The 15,842-nt window shown below is 34.4% G+C and overlaps 1 long non-coding RNA gene across 1 annotated transcript in view; it reads left to right on the top strand.

Moving 5' to 3' along the window:
• The first annotated feature begins 1,547 nt into the window (after positions 1 to 1,547).
• Positions 1,548 to 15,842, top strand: part of LOC113231327 — a 121,432-nt gene continuing 107,137 nt past the window's right edge. The window contains exon 1 of the long non-coding RNA XR_003310554.1: positions 1,548 to 1,705. This is a non-coding gene — a long non-coding RNA (uncharacterized LOC113231327). The remainder of the gene's footprint in view (positions 1,706 to 15,842) is intronic.

The following is a 15,842-nucleotide window of genomic DNA, read 5'->3' as shown; positions in this document are numbered from 1 at the left end:
ACAGAGCGTCATTCACGCTTTAGTCTTCGTTTGTTCGACTGACAGCGAAGCAAGCAAAATTAGACAGTACTGCGATGACATTACAATTTAAATTCAACGTTTTAGCTTTTTCATATTCCTTTACATGTCACTACGTTTAAATAGATTGACTTGGGACATTTTTTCGTGGTTTTTGTATTAGACCCATCGTCCATTTATTTGTAAGTCAATGGTTACTACGGCTTTTTCTATTCTTTTCTTCTACTATTAGTATTTTATAAACAAAGTCAGGTAATGCAATTACAGAAAAATAAAATGTCATGGATAAACCTTGACAAACCCCAGGTCCTCGCAAAAGAAGTCTGTCATCTGCCCAGAATTGAAATTAAACAGCATCCTAATTTCAACAGGGAGGATGGTTTCTCCGTACCACCAGTTTGGGATTCAGTATTTCCTCTGATGAAAAATCCCAAACAGACATAAGACTGCAGTACTAATTAATATGTTTTAATTTATTCTAATTTTTATTATTAATTAATAATAAATTTAATTTATTAAAAATGTATGGCGTAAAATGGAATATTTCTTTGTTAATTTAAAAATAAGGTATTTAATTAATAAGTCATCATGGGTACAATAAAGATGATAACATTTATTTTACGATCGCAATGACGTACCATCAAGGCATACGAATTATACTATTATTATTAATTATACTAGTCCAATACTTCGAAATAATAATAATAAATAACAAGAATAATAATAATTAAATAGTCATAAATTCACAGGACAGCGAAAAACCAAGTCTTAAAATCTACAACAGTTGGACATCAAAACAAAAGCAATTTAATTAAGATAATAATTTTTGTAACTATAGTGAAAAAATAGGGTGGTTTGCATTAATATTAGACATAACTGGTTGATGACTGTACCACCTCAGTCAACCGTGACCATGGGATCTGTAAAGGGCCCGAAACGTTGGTTTGTTTGAAAAAAAAAAAACAAATATAGGCGATTTAAATCCGGAAAACTAGTTTTATTGGCTAAATAAAAATGTTGTTGTAGTAAACAACATTGTAGTATTATTATGCTTCCAATAACAAGTTTGAGGAATATGCTACATAAATTCAATAACATCGCCTTTAAAACAATATCAACTTATTTAGTTTTATTTCAACGATTCATTGTATTCCTTTTCTTAAAAGGTGCATAAATGTACAAAGTTTGATTATCTCAACAAATAAACGACTAGTTTCTGGTCAAGAATTACCTTGTTCATCTTATTATCACTCGCATGACCTTGTCACGAGGCCACATTGATGACATTCGAAGAGGTTTACCAACAAAACTATTTAACACCAGCAAGTTAAATATTGGATCCCGTAATGCAGTTTTCGTAGGTAACAAACGTGTGCTAATTAAAAAGCGATATCATGACCATTAAAAGAATCAAGGCGCTCTCTGTATTAATTACCAATATACAAACAAACGATTGTTTTCAGGTTGCACGGAAAATTGGGTAGGTAGCAAGTCGGGCGCGCACTACGGGCCTTGTTCTCAGTCGTGTCGCGTCGGCCAGGCGGCGCGGACCTTTCCATATTGGTCGTTGACCGCCCACAGTAAAACCGCGCCGCGAGTGTTCGAAATTTCGAATTTGAATTTGACACTTGTGTTTTTTTTTCTCTGTGGTCTGTGCTCGGATTTTTTATTAACGGAGACTAAAGAGGTTTGTTTTATTTTTCAATAATTAAAAATACTGTTTTTACTTTTATGTGCAAGAAACGAACTATATATTATGTCTGCTATTTTTACTTTCAATGATTGTTAGATAACAATGAATTTTCGTTTTATGAGTAAAAGTCTGATTGTTATATCCAATTACTTAAGAGGCACGAGGATTTTTCAATAAACTCGCTGTTAACTTCGTTACGCTTTCTGAAGAGTTCTTGTTTTAGACCTCTATTGTCTATTAGCCATAATTGTCTTTAGGTTATTTTTCCTGTTTTTTTCTCACGGAACATGCAACAGTCGACTGCATTTTTTTTAACTTCCCGTAGTTAATCAAATAAGTACCTAACCAACTGTTACGATGTTTTGCAACGCGGAAACAACAAAGGTTTACGTGTTTATTTTTAAATCACCTATATTTTTTATTTGTTTTCAACTCGGGGCGGTATAACTTAATTATTATCATAAGCAAGACTCGTTTGCACTGTGTAGCAAAAAATCATTGCGTCATTTTATAAAAATATATAAAATCTAAAAGCAAAGCTGTGTTTGCGGCTTCTAAAATCTTTATTAATATTTGCATTATGTAGAGATGGGAATAGATAGAATATATTTACTTGAATTTTAAAAAAGTAATACGTATAGAGCAGATACCTTCCTCTGAAATGCCGGAATTATTGTATAGCATTGACGATAATATTTAGTAGCCATGTTTTGTAATTATAAGTAAAAATCATAAATATTTTGTTTTGATTTTTGCCTTTTATTTTTAATCATTTCTGGAGGTATTATTCACTCCATACATATCACTTGAAGTTTAGGTAAATAATCTCTGTTTGTTCCGATCTCTGGTAATTATACAGGGTGTTCAACAGAAAGGGAAACAATCATTAAAAGACATGGCTGTTCTCCGAATGGCAGGAGCCCCCTTTTTCACTACGAATATAGACAGAGAAACTGATTATAATTCAAATTTCATGACACAATTTCAAAAGAAAATAATCCTTATGATTGACCCTTTCGATCGCCACCATAAAAATACAGGGTGTTCTTTTTTTCACATTTGGTAAGTTCAATTCCAAGATTTTTTTTTTAATTAACCAAGTGACTGGACGAACCAGTCTTGCACCTGGTGGTAAGCGACACGCCTGTCCATAACAGTTGCAGTGCCACTCAGTGCTTTATATCGTAAAGATTTTAGGGGCACTGTAATTGCGCCAGTCACTTTGAGATATAAGTTGATAAGTCCCTGTAGTTTCACCAGCACCTTACCTTTGGCGGCAGAAATATGTCTGTCACAAGGAGCTCTACTGCTACTAAAGATGAGGCTAAATGAGGCAAGGGACTTTTTAAAAGTATTTGAATGCACTATATTAGTATTGCAGTATTTTTTTTTTTAATAAAATAATGTGTCCATAAACCAAAATATTCTAAATATTCTAATTCTATCTACAATATTTAAAGTATTTAATTAACCATCTGTGTTACATAGCCGCACGACTTCTATATACAAAGAATTTTAGTAGTTTGGACAAAAGTTTATTGTTTCAAAAAGAGAGATTGAAATCCGAGCTCAAAATTCCTGCGGTTAAAAACTACTTCTTAAAATACTAAAATGTACTATGGGATAATACTGAACTAATGAATTATCCATGGTCCGTTTCGAAGCTCGCAATTTCCCAAGGGACATCAATTTCAAACCGCAAGTTTCGTCGTCGTTGCCGTCGATGTGAAAGTAGTTTAAAAAATATACAGGTACTCTCTTGTTAAGAATTATTAAATTTGGAATTTGGAATTTGAAGTTTTAAACTGTTATGTTTGAATTTTGAATTTGAAAGTGATTACAAATTTAGTTTTTACTGGACTCTAAGTATACAGACACAATGTGGATTGGACACTTTCCACGTCTTCAAAGGGTTCTTCTTATCACGAATTTTCCTTCATCGTCGACGAGAGAATTGGTACTATAAACATTCACAAAGTCATATCGAGTTCTTAGGTTTTCGCGATTGTTACACAAAGGAAATTGAACTATTTTTCAGATGTAAATCGGCTACATTTGTTTGGCATCCAGTATTTCATAAATAGCAGACGAGTGCTGTACTAAATAATAATAAGCTAAAAAGTCGTTGAAAAACCAAATACAAAGATACGACGCAAGCACATAGAAAAATTCGTGAGGTCCGCTGGTTCGTTCTGTGGCTTAGTTGATATAGCGTGTGAAGACGTCGGTTCGAATCCGGCTGGATCGAAGGAATTTTTTCTGAGTGTTCGATCTTTGTATTAATAATTAAATAATTATAGTGAGCCTATTTATAATCCCTGGCCTCCACCCACGATGAGAGGGCTAGTTCTGACGCGAGTCTAATGCGGATTGAGAACTTCAAACCCATTGTAATTAAGTTAATCAGTTCGCGACCTGATGGCAAACGCCCGGACGGAATGACTCTCATACTTTGGAGTATGGGCCAGGCACTGGTGTGGGACGCCCGGTGTGTCTTCACACACTTGCCCCATCCCATTTCCAACGAATATTTAGTAATAAGTATCCGGACCTCGGTTCCGATTACCTATTTACAGCCTTTGGAGTCGAAACCCTCGGCTCATGGGGCGCCGGTGCTCTTCATCTGTCTGGGAAACCTACCTTGCCCATTTTATTAGCTGCCAGCATCTTAGGCACCTTGCCGCGGGGGCCCAATTTTATTCATATTAGTTAAATTATCCAAGTTTTAGTTTCTAATATTTAAGCTTTTATTGTGCCATATCTGTATACGTCAACTTATTGTCTAATTAATTGAATGTTAGAGTGTTTAACCACCATGATATTCAGTTATTTTTTTGTAAAATTACTTCACTATTTTGTTATAATTATTAATACAAAAATCGAATACGTAGAAAAAATTCCTCCGATCCAGCTGGATTCCCCGGCAAAAAAGTCGTTAAAAACCAAAAATTGGACCTGCAACAAACACAGAAAAAATCCCAATGTTCGCTAGTTCGTGCCGTGGCTTAGTTGGCATAGCGTCTGTGTCTGTGTCGGTTCGAAATCCTGCCGAATCGAAGGAATTTTTACTAAGTGTTCGATGTTTGCATTAATAATTCACACATATTGCTTTGCAGATGTGTGCAGGTTCGATCACGTTTTCATTCACCGAAAAGCTCATGGTAAATTTCAAATACAATTTCGCATATAAATAAAAAAAAACTAGGCGGTGCGAGGCAGTAGGTTAAACAATTAAGGCTACCACGACTTGCGCTGAATGTTTAATTTATTTCAATTTCCTTTTAATTTACGTAATTTGAAAGATAGATAAACAGACAAAAATACATATTCAAACAAAACATTCAGAACAAACAACAGACTCAGCACATAGTAAGTAAGTTCCCTAAGGCGCTCGTTTTCAGTCAGAACCAACGAGAGGTACTAAATCTAGAAGTTCTTTGTAATGAAAAATCTATGATAAATGTAATAAAGTATGAATAGGGCATCTAAAATAACCTATTCAATACGTACGTGCATGTGCGAATTTGAATATACATATAAATGTAACTGTAAGTGAAGATTATGTTCGGAAGTTATGTGCATATGTTGTAGTGTAATAAATCAAAGTAAAAAAAATGTATATTTAGTAAGGCTACGAAGACGAGTACATTGGATATGAAAACTAATATTAACATTAAAATTTCAACAAATTGGACAGTTTTTGTGACGAGAGTAGGTGTTGCCAGTAAAGTGCTTTGAATTTGTGTTTGGAATATTCTTTATTAAAAAAAGAATCACAGAAAACCGCTAAAAATCGAAGTAATCGCATAACATATAATAAAAACATCCAGTTGAATTGAGAACTTGACTTTTTTGGAGGTCGGTTAAAAATAGTTTCATTTCCTATTCATCAAGTCATATCAATACCACCACAGAGATTCGAATTGTTGGCCAAATGAGACATTTGAAAAGCAATAGTTATCCCGTTCGGTTACCTCTACTCTCCTAGTAGGAGTTATTGAACAAAAAGTGGAATGTACTCGTATTGCAACATTTGCTGTGAACTCCGTCATCAACCACCACCGCACTATGGGAAATAGAACAACGATATATCAAAAATGGTTTTGACCAATGTCTTAATTGAAATACACATTTAATTTTATTTGACAGTTTAGATGTCATACTTTATTATACTCATTGACTTACAAATAAATGGACGACGGGTCTAATACAAAAACCACGAAAAAAATGTCCCAAGTCAACCTATTCGAAATTTAAATTGTTGTCATCGCAGTATCGCGCTGTCCGTAGAACAAATGAAGACTAAAGCGGAGTGTCGCGCTCTGTATACGATTTTAGCGCCTTACAAGTGCGGACACTTTTTAGCGCGGACCCGACGTCCATGTAATTGTAAGTCAATGATTATACTGAAGATTTTTTATTTTAGATAGGTATGTTGATTTAATAAAAATACATAAAAAATGTCCTTTCCCGGCCTCATCTCGTTGTGCCCTATAATTTTGGAACTTACGACGTCGTATTTCGTATTGATTTTGTTAGATAAGCTATGTGTTATTATATATTTCTATAAAGCACACCTTACGTAAATGTCAAATATAGTTGGTATTTTTCAAATTTGTTATGTCATATATACAGAAAATAAATCATAATTAAAAATGGAGACATTAACCTATCTTTATCAAATTCATCAAAGGTTTTGACTGTTAGCGAAGCTTGCTGAAGTTTCGAATTTTGTATTATTTCATAGGCGTAAGTATTCATTATCAAAATTTTATAAAAATCAGCTGCGGTTTTTTGCGGTTTCTGAAGATATGAAAGAAATCGTAAAAAATGTCCTACCGCAGAAAAATACCCTTATCAATGTAACGCGATAAGGTAATATAGATGCGGTTGCAATTATGATATTTATCAATATTATTCACACTACACCATTACTATATAATGCTCTGACACATTAATTTCTTAAATTTATTAAAACAAGTCGTTTGTTGCTCAATATACTTTTCCAACTCCTTTGAAAATGAGTTCTTTCGAAAATATTTGAGACGAGAACTAATACTTTCCTTCATTGAAGGTGGAAGAAATAAATCGGCTCTAGAAACATTTTTACGAGATTGTTATGAACTTTCTGAGGACAATTTACGTTTGATAATTAGTAATTTAAAAAAAATGCTAACATAGTATAACAGTCGATGGAGCCAAGCATCACGAAAGAAAGAAGCCTTTTTGTTAACAGTGATTGGTCGGATCAAGAGTTAGTCAATGACAATCGATTCCATTTCATCTACTTAAACTGGAAAACGAGAAAGACCATGTACGTCTTATGAAAATTCTTCAGAATCTAGTAAGAAGCGCAAAATACTACACTGCTTAATGAATATGGATTCGAACACGTCTATGGTGCATATATTCAAGGGCTGCGATCTAAGGGAGAAAGTAAGGAAGCAAAAATCGTGGAGGCATTGACGTCCGCGGATGCAGAGAAAAAAATATCAGTGCTAAAATTTATTGGCGACTCTAATACTATCCAAACGCTGAGCGATCAAGAAGCATTAAGTGTGTTTATTGAATTGATTGGATTTACCAGGGCTCAATATTTATATTTGAAGAATATTTTGTTACAAAGCACAAAAAAAGTAAACAGAACTGTTACCCACCTGCATCAGCTATTGAAATTACAAACACATGTGCTACAATGTTATCCCTACAGGATGTATTACATCACACAACGGCGAGGATATTGATGATAGATTCCGTGTACAAAAACGGTTTGAAACAGTTGGTTTTATACCGTAAATGGGGATGTGATGGCTCGCCAGGTCAAAGTGAGTACAAACAAATACTTCCAGAGGAGTCTGAACTTGTGTCAGACTCGTACTTATTCATCGCATAAGTTGTGCCCTTCAGATTAATTGACTGGTACTGTTGTTTGGCAAGATCCTGCGCCTTCATCCGCGAGATTCTGTCGCCCTATTTTAATTGAGTTTTCGAAAGAAACTCCTGAGAACATTAAAGCTGTTGTTAACGATATTCAAAATCAAATTGATTTTTGGAGTCCATCGTAGATTGTTAAGGAAGGCAACGGCGTTCAATTTAAACGTGATTTTTTTACTATGGTAGACGGCAAAGTAGCTCAGGTATTAACCAACACTTCTTCAAGTTCAACATGTAATATTTGTGGTGCTACTCCACGTCTAATGAATAATTTACAAAATGTAACAGCTAGGCCCGAAAATGAAAATTCTTTTCGTTATGGATTAATATATTTCAACACTAATTTTGCATATTTCTTACAACCTTTCGTTTATAAACAAATGAAACAAGAGAAGAAAACTGTGGTACAAAGACGCTTTCGAGAAGAGCTTGGATTAATAATTGATAATGACGCTAAGACTGCGAGAAGGTTTTTTATAATGTAGCCTGCTCAGTTGAAATTACAGGAGTCGATGAAATTTTGATAAAGCGACTATATGTAATCCTTCAAGCTTTATCGTCTGGCATAATGATAGATTCCCAAAAATTTGGGCAATATGCTTTGGAAACTGCAAGAATGTACGTCAGTAAATATGATTAGTATTATATGCCATCTTCGGTACACAAAATATTAATTCACGGAGAAGGTATAATTAATCATTTTGCAGTGTTACCTATCGGATAACTTTCAGAAGATGCTCAAGAATCTCGTAATAAAGACTACAAAAAATTTAGATTACACCAGGCAAGAAAGTGCTCTAGATCTGCTACAAATAAAGATGTATTTCATATATTTCTTTTTTGTACTTCTGATTCATTTATAACCAATAACCGAAAACTTTGGGTTCACAATCGACAGGAGCTTGACGAGAAGACGCTACGTCTATTGAAAGTGGACCAACTCATCACTGATTCTAAAAAAGATACTATATTACGTAAATAATAGGCCATGATAAAAGAGTGAGGCTAGAGTCTAAAACAGATATCCGAAATAATAACAAATATTTCGGATATCTGTTTTTCATGTTTTTTCTTGTCTCGTATTTTTATTTTATATAATTTTAAGTAAAATTTATAATTACATTTAATTTATTTTATGAATAAAGAATTACCGTAACAAGGCATTTCCATTTTTTTTAAATAAATATAGGATAGAATTTACCAGAGAGAGATTTTGCACATTTTTTTGTCTCTCAATTACGAGTAGTTTAATATAAATATATATGCGTTTAAAAGCGTGGTAATTCTCACTAGTGATAGATTTTTGTTCCGTAACTGATCTAAATTTCCCATAGTGCATCGTCGTAGCTGTAGAGCTCCTCGTGAAAGAGTGTATGTCCAGGGAAGTACTGCCACCTTACCTATTTCTGTCACCAAGCAGTAATGTTAGCTTACTGCTTTTCGAAGGATAAGGATGCTGGTGAAATTAAACGCACATGAGACGTGTCAACTTATGTCTCAGGGTGACGGGCGCAATGGCACTGTCCTTCAGATCTATGCGATTTAAAGCTCTGAGTGACACTGCAACTGTTATGGACAGGCGTCTAGTTTACCACCACGCACACAATTTGTTCGTCCCGTCACTTGATATTCTAAAAAAATCTGTCTGGCTTAAAAAATACTAAATATAGGAATGAAACTATTTTTCCGGATTTAAATCGCGTATATTTGTTTTTTCAAACAAACCGACGTTTCGGGCCCTTTACAGGTCTCATGGTCACGGTTGACTGATATTTAATTAATAACTATTGTAACTATAGTGAAAAAATAGGGTGGTTTGCATCAATATTAGACATAACTGGTTGAAGACTGTACCACCTCAGTCAACCGTGACCATGGGACCTGTAAAGGGCCCGAAACGTCGGTTTGTTTGAAAAAACAAATATACGCGATTTAAATCCGGAAAAATAGTTTCATTCCTATGTATAACAATCGCGAAAACCTAAGAACTCGATAAATACTAAATATTTTGTATCCGTCCCGTTTAGAAACTAAAATATTGTTTATTTATATTGAAACGTTTTGAATTTAAATTCGTGCGTGTTAATAATTATACGCTAAGAATAGCGTGTTTGTGTTGAGTACATTCATCACAATTGTTGTAATAGTATTTACAAAAGTGTTTATTTTTTTTATTGATAAACAATAGACGAAACGAAAGGAACCTCTAAGGCTGGTAGTTACTCGACTCGCTGTGGTAACATAGTCTTAGAAAGGGGCAACTGTGCCAGTAACTTAGGCATTCTGGCACAGGAATAGAAGTCAGGAATTTGAAATTTTTCGATATTTACGTTTACAAATACTTTTTTTTTTTTTTTTTTTTTTTATGTTAAGTAGTAGGCAAACGAGCAGACAAGCCACTTGATGGGAGGTGGTTATTGTCGCCCATGGACACGAGCAATACCAGAGGCATCACCCATGCGTTGCTGACTCCGGAGAACCTTGTTTACACGTCTTTTGAAGAACTCCATGTTATAGCGCAAGGGGAACACTTCAAAAGGAAGGCCATTCCACATCTTACTGGTTCGGGGAAGGAACGAACGAGATGCTCGAGTGGTCGTGACGTGCCAAGCATCGAGGAAGTGGGGATGGAGTCTTCTCCTTCGGCGGGTCGTGCAGTGGTAAAAGAGTGACGGAGGCACCAACTCAAAGAGTTCGTCTGAGCACTACTTTGTATTTAGTAACAATAGAGCTCCTGCTGAATGAGTTAGTTTTTTTTTCGCGTAAGCGACACGCTTGTCCATAACACTCAGAGCTTTTAAGAGCTCTCATGCTGAAAAAGTTTTGACGTTGGCTCCGCCTAAATTTGTGAAACAAATATACGCCTGAAGTTCGCGTGACATGCGACAGGAGATGTTGAATTTTGGGCATTAAAAGTACCAAATTCGTTTTAGCGGAATAACTCTAAAACTCAAGGGATTAAAAACAAATCCGTAGTGATAGTTGTCGATCATGCATAAATATAATTAATTATCCAATTTTTGTCCTAATAACCTGTAGCATTTCGAGGATAAATCGAAAAAATGTGAAAATTAGAGGTTATTTCGTGACCTTTATCTATCGAGGAAACTTTATTGTTTTATGTTTCTAATTAATGTCTATGCTTGAATATATCGTGTAGTTACTCATACAATATTTTATTTTTAACTTTAAAGTGGATATACCCCTCTAAAATCAAATCGAAGATTAGGAATTTTTCCTCTGCTCCCTCTTAAGCGCAAAGATCTTAGGAGCACTGCCACTGCCTCCTGAGACGTAAGTTGACAAGTCCCATGTGCCTGTAAGTTCATCCAGGGCATAATAAATAAATATGAGACAACATACTATGTCTTGATTGGTAAAAATATAAGCGGTACTTGGCCAATCACAGACATTTTGTTTTTGTTTGGCTTTCCTTTGTTGAAATGTATGTGTATTTTTATTTACTCGTAGAAAAAGTATTGTATGTAATCATTACTTAATTAGGCGTTAAAATTTCGTACTTATAGGCCACGACGCTTTGCCGAGTAAAACACTGTACACTATTTTAAATATCCTTTGCATAAAACACTATTGTATTGTGAATTATACTGTATGATGAGAAATATTTAGAAGATTTTGTTACACGTGGTGTTTGTTTTATTTGATTGTATTCAAAATACATCGTGGCGTCATTTCAGTGGCAAAATAAGCCTTTGTCAAAAGTCCAATTTGAGTCCATATGTTGGATTTGTGTTTACAAAAATTCCCGCGCTCGGAACGCTTCCGCGGCCGCCCCGGTGTGGCCAGAGCATAACTGCCGTCCACTGACTAAACCGCGGCCGACAAAATATTTTTTTGAGATATCATAAAAAACTATAACCCAGTTAGCGGACGGCAGATAATACGGTTCATTTTACTTAGGTCGAGCGTCATGAAATAAACCCAGTGGGACACTGACAGATTTTTTTATTTTACAAACGAATTTTAAAGCCGTTTGATAAACGTATATCGTATAGTACTTATACGTGTTCTCTTTAGTTCACTTGATAGAAAAAAAATCTACCTAAAGTACCTATTGAATATTGCGGTTTTCTTGTGTTCTTTTCCATCTTGAAAACTTTACTGTAGTACCAAAGTGACCGACTCAACACTTTCACTGTTGTGCAGAATCAACCAAAGCCGTTTCAGGCAGTACCTATAGTATCTTAGCTGCTTAAATATTTCATAAGAATACCAAGTACAAGACCCATGAAGAGAAAATTGATACCACTTTTTCTTGTGGGAAAATATAAAAAAAATGTTTAGACATATGACAAAAGGCAAGAGAAATCTATTGCCCATTGTTTATTGAGCAAACAAATAGACGGACAAAATAACTGGTATTTACAAACAGCTAGTTACATGTTGCACTTCTTGATATGTCAACAGCGTATTATTTAGGTACAGTGGTATTCTTTTGAGTAGTCGAAATGACTACAGAGTTTCTAGGTTTTCGTGATTGAATTTACTTTTGACTGTATTTGATTGAACAATTTTTTTGGGTCTAAATCTATTTAAAAGTATGTAAAATACTTGCCCGGGCAGAGTGCTAACTCCGAGCCGATGCTAGGTTCACCGGAGCGCCCTGGAGCTCGGTGTACTTTGCAGTTATCATGTAGTCATTTTGGCAAGTATCGTGCAGACATTTCATTCATTCATTTTTATTCTGTAACTTTTGTATTAGCAGTAGAATATATAGCTTGCAAGTGCATTTTTATCTAACTTCCAGTCTTTATTTTAATTATATGACTTTTCAGTAAAAATACTTTACACGTAAGTTTTAATTATTGTAAAAATGTATACAGTTTACAAGCGTCCCGCTCTGAGGGCAAAAAATTATGGTCATGTTAGTTAAAAGACATTTGCATTAAACGACTACTACGAGTATCTTCTGGTTTGGCTCATAGATAGTGAGTTTGATGTGTGTATGATTTAAATCCATGTTATAACATAAATAACAAAAAGTTTTTTTGAGTGATTCAATCAATTTAGGTATAAATTGAATAACTTAGCGGAGTTTGATGATCTCATAAAGAGATTTGAGACTATAGTGAAACAAAAAGTTCATACTAAATGTTATTTATTATACAGTTTCTGCATACTTGGATGACAAACACACGTGATAGTGACCCGTTTAGCTCTTGCATATAGTCTCGATATTTGATGTTTGAAATAAATATTCTAAATGGTAAATGTGTACAAAATGTTTATTTACAAAGAGCAACCCTGAGAGTTTCTAATGAGCAGTAATTTGCTAACTATGAAATTAAGATTCTTTGTGTTTGTCTTTAAGTTTAGAATACTAATTTTTTTTTTTAAATATGAAGTGACGGGACAAACGAGTCGTGCCTGCCACTGCGCCCGTCTCGCTGAGACATAAGATGATAATCCCATGCGCTTGTAATTTCACTACCACACTTACCCTTCCAAACTTTTGTCTTTGTTCCTCGAAGAATACAAAGAAGAAAGAAAGAGAACTGTTTATTACAGAAGCACAGACACGCATATAAACAAAACAACAGAGGAACACAATAATAATAATCTTTTAGGCCTTGGGAGAGGCAAGAGTCTAAAATAATATAATATAATACTTAGAATAATAACGCATAGAAATCTAGCATAGAAATCTATCAAATTGAAGCGCTCCCAATGTGCCTACACGAGCGGGCGGGTCGTCAGTGCTCAAGGTCAACTTGCACCGCGAACAGCTCAAGAATTTTAGCTAAAAATGACGAAATGCGCTGTAAATGAGTGTAAAAATACGCCAGACAAACATAAAATAGATACTAACATCACATTCCACAAGAAAGGAACGCGTTTCAACTTGTATTTTTATGTAAATATTCACTAAAACCGAAAATTAACCTACTAATAAAAGTAGCCTACATGAATTTGATTTTTGCCTCACTTGTGACAGTTCGTTTGATATGAAACTATCATTCTATGCGTTATTATTCTAAGATATAATAATAATAAAAAAATTAAAATAATTGATGTTATTATGCAGGTAAATAAACAATGGTTTAGGTAAATAAACTCTACCTATTCCGATAACTGTGTCGTTCATTGCAAAAGTGAATTATACCCTTGCAATTAAATTTTGAAATAATGGGCTTTTAGAAAATTAATATGTAGTAATTTTAGTTCTCTGAGTAAACTAGTAATGCCATCTATGGGATGTTAGTGCAATTATTGGAGTTGCTTCACTTTGTATGAAAATAAAAATAATGAAAGATATGACTAAATGTAATACTTTTAAGCAATAAAATGTGTATCGAGTTCTTAGGTTTTCGCGATTGTTACACACGGAATGAAACTGTTTTTTCGGATTTAAATCGCGTATATTTGTTTTATCAAACAAAGGGCCTGACCTTTACAAGTAAAATGGTCACGGTTCACTGAGGTGGTACAGTCATCAACCAGTTATGTGTAATATAAATGTAAACTACCCTATTTCTTCACTATAATTACAAAAGTTACTAATTAAAAACCTTATTTTTAATTTTATGAAGGGGAATGCTCTTTATAAAACTTACGCTACATTGTGTTTTACAAATTATTTTATTTTAACAATATCAATTTTTATTAAGTAAAATTTATTACTAATTAATAATGGAAATTAGAATAAATTAAAACATATTAATTAATAAAAAAATATGTGTTTTAAAAATATGGACTTACACCACTTTTATAATGATCGACACAACTGATAAGATTCCTGTAGATAAGTATTTGATATTTGTCATTTGCGAGGTTTAAAACTATAGTGAAACAAAAACTTTACACAAAAGTTTACAAATACTGCTTCCGTGTACTTGGATTACAAAAACTCATGCCACTGATCCGTTTAAATCTCTCAGGTTGCTTCTATCTGCGATATTTAAAGTAAAACTTCCTTACTCAATCTTCTCGGGGAATCTGGCTTCAGAATCAATACATTTTATTTGCTTTACATAAGAAATAAAGACATTTCGAGTTTTTTGTAACAGTAGAGCTCCTTGAGAAAGAGTTCGTCCACGGAAGTACGACGTTGAAACGAAGTATAGATATAGCAGCACCCTTACTAGTTCGTCCAGGGAAGTACTTGCCATCATACCTATTTCTGCCGCCAAACAGTAATGTCAGTATTACTGTATTCCTGTTTCGAAGGGCAAGGGTGCTGGTAAAATAATAATAATAATAATAACGCACACACTCAACATAGCCCCGCACTAGAGAAACCCTGTGTTGCGGGTGCCATGGACACGCACATAGACAACCACAAATTACACCCAAACTCACGAGAGAAATAACTGTAGGCCATACAAATATTTCTCCCGGCTCGGGAATCGAACCTGAGACCCCTGCGTGGCAGTCCGGCATGGTAACCGTTCGGCCACGGAGGCAGAAATTACAGGCACATGGGACTTGTCAACTTATGTCTCTGGCTCTTCTGATTTTTAGTGATATGCTCTTCATCAAAATCGTATTATTATATTGGTCTCATTGAAATTTGAAGAAAATATTTCAACTCTAAGGGTGGCCAATGGATTTCCCCACTTTCCGATTAAATCCACAAACTGTTGAGGTCTTTTCTAAATAAAAAGTTATGATTCTTTAATAACTTTTTTGGCACATTCTAAAAATATATAACGATATTACGTAATCGCAGTACAGAGTACTAAAAAAACCGACCTCAAAAGTACGTGGAATTACGTCTATTTGCTAAGTTTCATTGAAATATCCTCTAGTTCGCCACTATACAGGACTTGATACTGGAGATAATAAAAATAGGTTCTCACTACGACACTACTCAAAGTATATCGAGAGAAAAACGCCTTGAATTGGAGAAATAGCAAAATCAACTAAATAATTGCTAAAAGCAAGTGCTCCTAAATTAAAGTTAGGCGCTATTTATAAAAATGAATCTTCATGCGTGGACAGCCACCCTTTCAGGTGGATGATTTTCTTCAAAATGAAATGGGACCACTATGGAAATACCCCCTTTCCAACAAAAAAAAAAAGAATCATGAAAATCGCTTCACAAATACCGGAGTTATCGCGTAACATACATTCAAAAAAAAAAACAAAAAAAAAAGAACATACAGTCGAATTGAAAACCTCCTCCTTTTTTGAAGTCGGTTAAAAAAAGAAAAATATGATCACACACTGTGATAAA

This window comes from Hyposmocoma kahamanoa, unplaced genomic scaffold (assembly GCF_003589595.1).
Source record: "Hyposmocoma kahamanoa isolate Upper Pololo Valley unplaced genomic scaffold, ASM358959v1 65, whole genome shotgun sequence".
NCBI classification, from domain to species: domain Eukaryota; kingdom Metazoa; phylum Arthropoda; class Insecta; order Lepidoptera; family Cosmopterigidae; genus Hyposmocoma; species Hyposmocoma kahamanoa.
Note: the sequence above shows the minus strand (reverse complement) of the source record. Positions and strands in the feature narration are given on the sequence as shown.